General features: G+C 44.5%; 1 pseudogene; it reads right to left on the bottom strand.

The window, feature by feature from the left end:
• Nucleotides 1-5,678: 5,678 nt before the first annotated feature.
• Nucleotides 5,679-5,793, bottom strand: LOC122929924 (annotated as a pseudogene).
• Nucleotides 5,794-11,256: the final 5,463 nt, after the last annotated feature.

Below are 11,256 nucleotides of genomic sequence, written 5' to 3' on the forward strand. Positions count from 1 at the left end.
AGGACCCCTGAAGTGAGCGGAGAGCAGCTGCGCATGCGGCCTTCATTCATTTCTATGGGACTGCTGAAAATATCGGAGCGTCAGCTCAGCTATCTCTGGCAGTCCCACAGAAGTGAATGGAGGGGTGGCCGCACTTGCGCGGTGCGCTCTCCATTCTTTTCTATTGGACTTCCAAAAACAGACAAGCATGCTCGCGCTGCTATTTTCGGAACTCCCATAGAAATGAATAGAGAGCGCCCTTCGCACGCGCGGTGTTCTCGCCTTCATTTTCAGGGGCCTGTTCTGGAGGGACTCTCACCTATCTGACTATGCTATCAAAGTCTGAGATGACACAACCCCTTTAAACATAACCTTTTTCAGGCTCAGTTCCCACAAACATAATTTTTCCCGTAAACTTATGAGACACCGTCTTGACCGAGTTTGTGGAAATCTCAAGGAGATTTACAGGAGATCTGTAAATTTCAGCAGTGAGTGACGTAATTAGAGGTGGGACGATGAATCCATCGAATCCCTCGAATCTTGTGGGATTCGTGGACTCGAATCCCGACGTAATTAGTAAAATTTGAATCCAACGCAATATAACCTAATGATACACGGCCGCCGCCATGCCGCACAGCGCGCTGGGCGGGTGTATCAACAGGGAGGAGGGGCTGGGGGCCGGCATCTGGATTAGGAATGAAGCGGGGAACGGTGCAGTACCTGTATTCTATTGCACCGGCCCCGCTCACTGTTGTATAATCTTATCTAACCTGCATTGTTAAGATATAATAATTATGTGTAATCCATCTGTATTACTTACAACATTAAGTTCCGTAGCAGAGAGGAGGGAGGAGGCAGGCCGGGAGGGCAGGTGGGCGGCGCGTCACTCACTACGCCATGCGCCTGCGCCGCCCACTTTATGAATGAAGCAGGCGGCACGGGCGCGTGACATAGTGAGTGGCGCGCCGCCAGCCCGTCCTGCCTCCTCCCTGCTACAGAACTTAATGTTGAACTTGTAAGTAATACAGATGGATTACACATGATTATTATATCTTAAAGGGAACCTGTCACTGGGATTTTGTGTATAGAGCTGAGGACATGGGTTGCTAGATGGCAGCTAGCACATCCACAATACCCAGTCCCCATAGCTCTGTGTGCTTTTATTGTGTAAAAAAAACGATTTGATACATATGCAAATTAACCGAGATGAGTCCTGTCCCTGACTCCTCTTACGTACAGGACTCATCTCAGGTTAATTTGCATATGTATCAAATCGTTTTTTTTACACAATAAAAGCACACAGAGCTATGGGGACTGGGTATTGTGGATGTGCTAGCTGCCATCTAGCAACCCATGTCCTCAGCTCTATACCCAAAATCCCGGTGACGGGTTCCCTTTAACAATGCAGGTTAGATGAGATTATACTACACTGCAGGGACACTGTTATGGGGGGGATCTGTGGATGGCACATAGCATAAGATGCTATATATGTGTCATCCACAGATCCCCCCCCATCACAGTGCCATCCACAGATCCCCATAACAGTGCCATCCAATGATCCCCCATAACAGTGCCATCCAGAGATCCCCCATAGAAGTGCCATCCAGAGATCCCCCATAACAGTGCCATCCAGAGATCCCCCATAGCAGTGCCATCCAATGATCCCCCATAACAGTGCCATCCACAGATCCCCCCCATAGTGAGTGTCAGTGACAGATCCCCCCCATAAGTGTTTGGATCACTTTGTTTCTTACACCGTTGACACTATTCTTATGTACAGGATTCGTAGGATTCGAGATTCGAAAGATTCGATAGATTCAAGAACCTTTTCAGATAAAAAGAAAAATTGGATTGGTCCCACCTCTAGACTAATCCACAGACGTGGGCATTTTCCGTACTGCAGGACTCTCCCGGCTTGTCCTCTGCGGATGCCTTTTTTTGCTCCTTTGGGTCCAGATCATGCTACTGTGGCAGATGGTAAAATCTTTGTCAGGGTTAAGGTTCAGCTGAAGAATATTTTTATGGTGGGCCACAGATTTGCGGTGGAAGGTGCCAGTTTTGGTTGGTATTGTCCTGCGGTTTACCAACTATTATTGAAATTGTAAAAGTTTTCAAAGGGGTTATCCCATGAACTGTGTTTATGATCTATCCACAGGATAGTTGATAAATATATGATCGCTGGGAATCCCTCAATGACCCCCAAGAACAGGGGTTCCCGGGTCCCCCATTGGAATATAGCCTTATTGTACATGTCATTCCACAGGTCCATTCACCTCTATGGGACAGACGTAGACAGCGCTCTTTCTGTCCCATAGAAGTGATGGGAGCAGCGGACCAACATGTGTACTATCACCCTATTCAGAGGGGATCTGTGCGAGTCCCACTGGTCAGACCCCCAGTGATCATGTATTTGTGGTCTATTGGATAAACCACTTAGACATCAGTGTTTTTGATATCTGGCATGGGATCTCAAAACCACAGCAAAACGTTGTAATAATACAACCGGCTGCATCCGTTCTGAACAGATCCAGTTGTATTATATTGAAAATGAAGAAACCGGATCTGGCACTAAAACAATGGGCGGCACTAAAACAATGGGTAAGTCAATGGGCGGCGGTTCAATTTTTTCTGTGTCTGAAAAACTTGGCACCATTGACTTTTGGTGCCAGATCTGGCTTGTTCAGTTTCCCATGCCACGCACAAAAACACTGCTTGCACAATGAATGGGGACAAAACTGAAGCGTTGTGCTGTGGTTTTGAGAGCCTGTGCCGGATCTCAAAACCGGACAGCACAACGCAGATGTGAAAGTAGCCTTAGGGCTTGTCAGTGTTTGCAAAGTCTCGGACAGCAGGCCACCTTTACTCATCACCCAGAGGCTATCATTGCCCTCCTTCGATTTCGGTGATCGCTGTGTTTATGCCCCTTTCAGACGAGCGAGTGTCACGCTCTGGACTGACAGCATTATGTCAGTGTTATCCAATACATTCCAGATTTGTAAGGGTTACATAGCATCATAAATCAATACAATGCTATGCGACCCTGTCAGTGCTGGGAGGTCAGGACGGAAGCTGCTGCATACTCACGCTGCAAGTCCGGAGCGTGGAACTCCCTTGTCTGTTTTGGGTTAATTTGTACAAACTGCCAGCATACAGCAGATGCTGCTCTGTCTGTCTTTTTCCAGCAAGCAGAGTGGGTATATGTTCCATTTGCGCTGACCTGTGATTTTGTGGCGTCAGTGGCGAACTGCAGCCTATCCAGTGACTGTGCTGCCACCCTCTGCATCTATGTATTGTGTCCCTCTTCCAATCTACCCGTGTGCCTCCTGACTGCCATCATCCACTTGTCCATTTCCCCACAAAGTCAACCTGTTTCTGCTCCTACCCCTCACTGCTGATCGTGACACACATCACTGATCAGAATCTGTGCTCTCTTTTCTGGGTGCATTTACTTTTTATTTTTTACACATACATGGCCTCCCTGGGTGTGTCCTGCTGCCGGTGAGTGCTGGTGACACACATCACTGATCTGCACTCTCGTTATTTCACACAGGAGGGTTTGTTTGTCATTTTATGATATTTGTGCACATCCGGTTGATGCTGAGAACTGATCGGCGACGCACATCACCGATCAGCATTTCTGCTATTTTCCTAAAATGTTTAAAATGGTTATCCAGCCTGTAGGTACTGACAACTTAGGCCCCATGCACACGACTGTATCCGTTTTGTGGTCCACAGATCTCACATCCACAAAATACAGATGCGGTCCGTGTTGCATCCTCATTTTTTGCAAACCAATTGACTTCAGGGGTCCAAGGTCAAGCAAAAGACATGTTCTATCAGTTTTTCGTAATGGACATATGGATGTGGATAGCACATGGATCATCTGTGCAAAATGCGGACCATGGACCCATTGAAAACAATCTGTCCTCAAATAAAGTGCAGATGGCACATGGACCACATCCGTATTTTGCAAACCCGTGATTTGTGGACCACAAAATGGATATGGTCGTGAACATGGGTCCTTATCCTAAGGATAGGCCGTCAATAATAGATCAGTGGGGGTCTGACACTGTCACCGCCAGATATCTGAGAAGCTCTGACAGACGTTCTTCAGTACCTCTTGCTTGAGGTTCTTTTGTTTTGCTTTCGTTTTGTCATCTCGTTTCCCTCTCTCAGCTGTCATCTAGTTGCACTGATTTCATCTCTTTATATCCCGTCCCATACTGCATCACTTTGCGGTTTATACAACTTCCTAGATTGTGCTCATGCTAGATGCTGCAACTGCTGCTTCCACAGATAAGTCTGTTCCTTTATTTGTGTTTTCCTGTTGGCTTGATCCTAGGTGACCCTGACTCCCTCCGTATTAAGTGTAGGGAGCCGGTGGTCGTGTCCCCTCACTACTATACTGTGCTCAGGTGTCATACAGTCGAGGCACGAGGGCATGCAATTATCTATCATAGAGATCTTTGCATGGGCTGAGCAGTCAGGGAGAGTGCTAGGGCTTTTACAGGGCTCACCCTTATGTTCCTTAGTTTGGGATCAAGTCAGTCGGATCTTCATTTGTGTCTTCTAGTTTTCTGCAACACCATCCGTGACAGACACCTGGTACTCTTACAATTAGCTGTTTAATTGAATAGGAGATGAGCTGAGATGTGCCAGCACTGCCTCTACACAGTGGACAAAGCCTTCTGCCTATATGGTGCCAGCGGCTGCCATAAACAGCTGGCTGGTGGGAGTGCTGGGTGTCGGCCCCACTATCTGATATTGATGACCTCGGGATAGGTCATCAATATCTACAGGATGGAATACCACTTTAAATTCTACAATTTTTAAAAATCTTTTACATATTTTTACATAATTTTTTATCTTCTGCATTTTAAGATTATTTCCTTTCTTTATTAAACATATTTTTTTCATTTTATGTTCTGTATACACTACACACATGTTCAAGTACTATAATACTATATACTGTATATATATTTTTTAAAAGCCCGAGGAGCGTGTCCATGTGGTCCATCACAGGCCCTCTCAGTAAGAGAAGGGCCCCCATAAACCTTTCCTGGTCCCTCCAGGCCAGAAGGCTCCTGCAAGGGTCCAGGACAAAAGACAATCCCCAGCCAAAGAGGAGGAAATGACAATGGCAACTTTCAGCCAAGGGTACATCCATTTGTGCTCCGGCTTCTACCCAGGCTGCCACCAAGGTGTAGGCACGGAGCTCAACAATACTAGGTCTGGACTCTCCCCAGAGGGAGAGTCTCAGGGGTTTGCAGGGGGGTGAGGAACCTTATGACAACACACCACCACCCTAGACCTCAGGGGGGTTACCCATAAGGGCGCCGCAACCCTGAAAAATCCTAGTGACACACAAACCTGTAAAGTGAACACACAGTGGAACAGAATAAATAAGTAGTGAATGTGTGCTGAAGCTCAGCCCGGACGTTTGGCCGGAATTCTACAAAATTCCTCTTCCTTACGCCAGGAATAGAGGTGTGTGCGCTCAAAATGTGTGAAAGTGAAGTACGTGCAAATGTGCTATCACTCAGTGGGCTCCCACCCCCAATGAGTTCTCGTACCCCGGGGTCACCACTCCTGGGGCATTTCTGCACCTCGGGCTTTCAAGCACATCTCAGCCCATGGCTTCGATCTGGCAGTCCCTTGGTCACCTACCATATGGCCCAAATGGCTAAAGGCGTACAGACTAGAGATGCCGTGTGGTTCTCTGTTCTACATCCTGGTGGCGGCACTGAACCACCAGGATACTGATAAGAACAGATACTACACTTCTTGATCTTAGCCTAAAGGCCGAGAAGTGAGTATTACAATACTATACCCCGTGTAAAAAAAAAAAAGTATCCTAAAGATCCCAGTCATCCCAAAGGCTCTATTCAGCTTAGGTCCTGGCGTCTCACACTTATATGATCAATGAGGGAGAAGAGGAATATACCGCAACTCCTTATCCAGCGTAGGATAAAAATCTTAAAGGAATCTTTCACCAGTTTTATAGTACATACACTGGTGAAAGAAAACATTAGGAAAATGTTGGCTCACCCAACCATTTTGCTAAAAACTGTGTTACGCAGCTCCAGCGCTGGAGTCCGTGCCAGTGAGTCCAAATATTCATGAGTTCCCAGCTCTCCCTGCTCTCTATTGACATATTTTTTCAATAGCAATAAGCATCGGGGGCGGGCAATGTCAGGACCTCATGAATATGAGGACTCACTGGGTCAATTCAAATAAGTGATCCAACATTTTGCCAATGATATTGGTCACCAGTTTATGCTGCACTTGGTTAGGGCACCATAAAACTGGTGACACATTCTGTGTAAATATGTAAAAAGAGGGAACTACAGTACAGCCCGCAAGTTTAACCTCTGTTGAGGGTAAAATATTATGGATCCGGTTGTATTATGTCTTCTATAGCCATGACGGATCCGTCATGAACACCATTAAAAGTCAATGGGGGGCGGATCCGTTTTCTCTGACACAATAGAAAACGGATCCATCCCCCATTGACTTACATTGTGTGTCAGGACGGATCCGTCTTGCTCCGCATCACATCACGGACAGAAAAACGCTGCATTTTGGTGCATTCCGTTTCATTCAATTTTGTCCTCATTGACAATGAATGGGGACAAAACTGAAGCGTTTTCATCCGCTATTGAGATCCTATGACGGATCTCAATAGCGAAAATTGAAAACGCTAGTGTGAAAGTAGCATAATCTGATCAGCTTCTATGAGAAGGTAAGTTCCACACTGGACCAGGATAAGGCTTTGGATTGCGTATACTTTGATACTGTACCACATAAGGTGAGTACTGTACATCACCTCTACTTCTATGCTGCCCTCACTGGAAAACCTCTTTAATGACCAGACACTTTTTTGTGAGTTAGCGCACATGGAGGTTTAACAACCCTAAATATTTTGTTAACAAAAAAAATGTATGTGACCCTTTTTACATGATATATAGGATTTTTATTATTTTTTTGTTAAATATGGAGAAAACTGCAAAATTTTCCTTTTCTTTTAACCAGTTCCGGACCACCCACTGACTATATACATGCAGCCTGTGCTTATCCTAAACCTAACCCTACTATCCATAACCCTACTAACCCTAATCGTGCGGCTGCTGGAGCAGGGAGCCCATTCTAAGTGACAGCAGTTTACTGCCTCCTCCATCGCTGTTTACAAAGCGCTCAAAAAAATAAAAAAAATAAATGTAATGTTTGAATGCCCCAAACATTTTGTATGACCTTATGGAGGGCACAAAGTGTAAAAAAAATAATAATAAAGACAAAATAAAATAATAAAACCCCCCCAACTTCTAGCCCAACCCCAGCAATTAGGGATGAGCGAATCGACTTTGGATTAAACATCCGAAGTCGATTTGCATAATACTTTGTTTGAATACTGTACGGAGCGAGCGCTCTGTACAGTATTAGAATGTATTGGCTCCTATGAGCCGAAGCTATTACTTTGCGAAGTCTCGCGAGACTTTGCATAATAAGTTCATAAATCTATTTCTACTCTAAAAAACAAATTTTCGAACTCGGGTTCAGTTTGAAACCGAACCCGAGTTCGGGAAATGTTTTTTTACAGTAGAAATTGATTTATGAAGTTATTATGTGAAGTCTCGCGATACTTCGCGAAGTAATAGCTTCGGCTCATAGGAGCCAATATATTCTAATACTATACAGAGCGCTCGCTCCGTACAGTATTCTAACAAAGTATTATGCGAATCGACTTCGGACGTTTCATCTGAAGTCGATTCGCTCATCCCTACCAGCAACCATAACCCACACATCCCCAATATTAAAATGACCATAACGGAAAGGGGACAACATTTTAAAAAAGTATTTTAGTTGTACTATGTTTGTAAAACATTTTTTCCAGGTATAAAAGAAAAATATAAATTTAAATTGACTTAAAAATGGAAATCTCTCACTGAAAAAAGGTGCAAACATTATTTACATAACCGAGTGGGAAAAAAAAATGGAAAAGGTCAGGATAAATGGTCTGGTCTTGAAATGGTTAAATATAAATTATTAAAATTGCTTGCCTATTATGTGCCAGTCATTTTGATATAAAATTATTTTAGTTTTATGTGAAAGGGTTGACTCTGGCGATGGTTTCGGTTGATGTCTTTTTTTATTTTATTTTTTACTTTTTAAAATATATTATGCCATATCATATGTCCTCAAGGGGTCATTAAAAGCACTCTGGAGGACTGACAAGTTTTTTTATTTAATTGTCCACTTGTATCAATGTTACAGCCCCCTGTGGGTGCAATTTATACATGCAGAGCGCATCTAAGACCCAACAGCTCTGATATGCCTAAGGCTGGGTTCAGACCTGAGCGTTTTACAGCGCATTCCTACGCGCTGTAAAACGCTCAACAGGCAAGAACCAATGATTCCCTATGGGAATGGTTCTCACCTGAGCGTTTTACAGCGCGTACGATCGCGCTGTAAAACGCCCGACGCCCCAAGAAGTACATGAGCTTCTTTGGGGCGTCTTGTCGCGTGTTCCCGTACATAGACTTTAGCGGGAACGCGTGACAATGGGCGTTCGCTTGTCTCTGTATGCATGATTGCAAACGCCCGTACAATTGCGCATACAGAGCGCTCCATCGCGAACGCTCTGCCCTTAGTGGAGATGAATTTTGAGGTAGGGTTCCCTGAAGTGTGAGGCAATGAACAGTAGATCAGTTATTTACTGGCAAATAATTTCCAATACAGAAGTCCCTTTTAGAAAAGTGGCGAGGATGGTGAAGAAAGAGAAAATTTTCTAAAAAGTTGCACATAATACTTTTTAAGAGCACAGGAAATGATAACCCCCCCCCCCCCCCCCATAGTTGTTTCCTGCCCACCCATTCCGTTATGGATGTCTGCAGTCTGGAAATCACGTTCCGTGTGTGAGCGTGATCCTCCGTTCTGGACACTGCTCGTCTTGCAGGAGCGCATGGAATTTTAATTAATTTATAATGCTATGTGCCTCTGCATGACCTTACTGCTACAGAATTATACTGACATAAATCTGTCACTATGATCCTATAGCAATAAGGTCATGCAGAGGCACATAGCATTATAAATAAGTATAATGCCATGCGCTCCTACAAGACGAGCAGTGTCCAGAATGGAGGATCACACTCACACACGGAATGTGATTTCCGGACTGCACCTGCTTGTGTGAAACAGCCCTAACAGCTTTTGACCTGACATCAACAACAGTATCAGAATCACCTGCTTCGGGGCTGACCACAGTAGAAACAAATCTGACCTTGGCAGATTTCTTTGGCTATATGATGGCTCCATTCTTTATCACCGCCACCACCTTTCCTCCTCTGATGTCATCACCTCAATCCAGTTCCCAGGCTCTGTCCAACATACAATTGTCATCATTATCCACTTTTCTCATAATTCTAACTTCTATATTTGCCCCTATTATCACTATCATGGCTAGAAGTGCCACCACCAACCAACACAGCAATACATTTCAGTCATTATGTCCTCCCCCTCTACCTAAACCTCCTCTTCATGTCAGTCCAAACGCTGAGTTTTATCATACAATTAGCTCCAAACCCCTGAAGACGCCGGTTGCGCTGCAAAACATGTCAGGGGAGCTAAGTTGTTTATTGTTTTAATTGCACCCTTCTCCGCATGACCTTCAAGGCAGTGCCATACTGCAGGGACACTGCCACACATACTGAGAAAATTCTTAGAGGGATTCTGTGACCAGGATTAACGATGTAGCGATATTTATATGTGCCCATTAGTCTCCATGCAGTGTTTAAAATAATCCCACTGTTTATGCTCTGTGTCTGTTAGATTCTTAAAAAAATAAGATTTTTGGGATACGTAAATCACCTCTGTCAGGAGCCCAAGGGGTTGTCCCACGATCTGTTGGAGCCCAGCCGCGCCCATCGATCCGGAGCCCAGCACCGCCTACTACTTAATTTATTCACTCCACTATCCCTGACGTTGGTTCTTCTCAGTGCCGTAATCTGGCGCAGAGGGATCTGGCGCATGCGCAGTTGACTCGTCGAAGCCGGTGCCAATAGTTTGAACGGGCGCAGACTACAGTGTCCACTGGAGTGAATAAATTAAGTGGTAGGCGGTGCTGGGCTCCGGATCGATGGGCGCAGCTGGGCTCCAACATATCGTGGGGCAACCCCTTGGGCTCCTGACAGAGGTGATTTACGTATCCCAAAAATCTTATTTTTTTAAGAATCTAACAGACACAGAGCATAAACAGTGGGATTATTTTAAACACTGCATGGAGACTAATGGGCACATATAAATATCGCTATATCGTTAATCCTGGTGACAGAATCCCTTTAAGCCTTACTTTATAGGGCTAGAGCATATATCATATATATTATTTTACCCAAAGTGATAAATTTATCGACCTTCACTATTAATGTATAAAGCCAATACATCAATGGGAAAAAATAAAATGCCATACCTACTCTAATACCTTTGGACAAATACTTTCTGAACAAGATATAATTATCCAGTAGTGGAGTGGTTGTAGTTTTAATTACACTTAGGGCACAGAACTTTAATATATTCAATTAGAAGAGTCTTCATAACATTTGGCCAATTGTATTTTTGCTCATACAACTCATCAACCGAAACACTATGTGGAATATCTTTCTTAGCAACCAGGCTGTTGACTATTAGGCCTCCTTCACACGAGTGTGACCGATTAGGTCCAGATGCGTTCAGGGTGCGTTTAGTGAAACTCGCACCATTTTGCAAGCAAGTTCAGAACTTGCTTGCAAAATGGTGCGAGTTTCCCTGAACGTATCCGGAGCCAATCCGTCATGCTCGTGTGAAAGAGGCCTTAGGAGGAAAAAAGGTGTCCCACATAGAGGGGTAAAGGTGGATTTAGACAAACCAATAATCATCCAGATTATCGTGAACGCTCATTCCTGATAATCTGACCATCTAAATGTGCCGCCAATCATCTGATGAATGAGCAAAAGGCTTACTCATTAGGTGATCCTGACGTTCAGGCAGGCACCACCGCTCATGGCTTCTGGGCAGCAGATTGTGTGGTCTAAACAGCGATCTGCTGCCCAGAAACAATAATTCTGTATGTGGATGCAATCCCTTGTCCTAATACTAAGAAGGAGATTGTTGGGAAAATTTAAAATTTACTCCTTGTTTTTTAGAATATACTTTATTGTAATTACTTGATGTATGTGCAGGGGCCTGGTCTATACAATAAAGAGGTCAGAGGCCCTGGAGACATAGATCATTGCCACCCTGAAACTG

The sequence above is a fragment of the Bufo gargarizans genome, chromosome 2 (genome assembly GCF_014858855.1).
Source record: "Bufo gargarizans isolate SCDJY-AF-19 chromosome 2, ASM1485885v1, whole genome shotgun sequence".
Taxonomy (NCBI): Eukaryota; Metazoa; Chordata; class Amphibia; order Anura; family Bufonidae; genus Bufo; species Bufo gargarizans.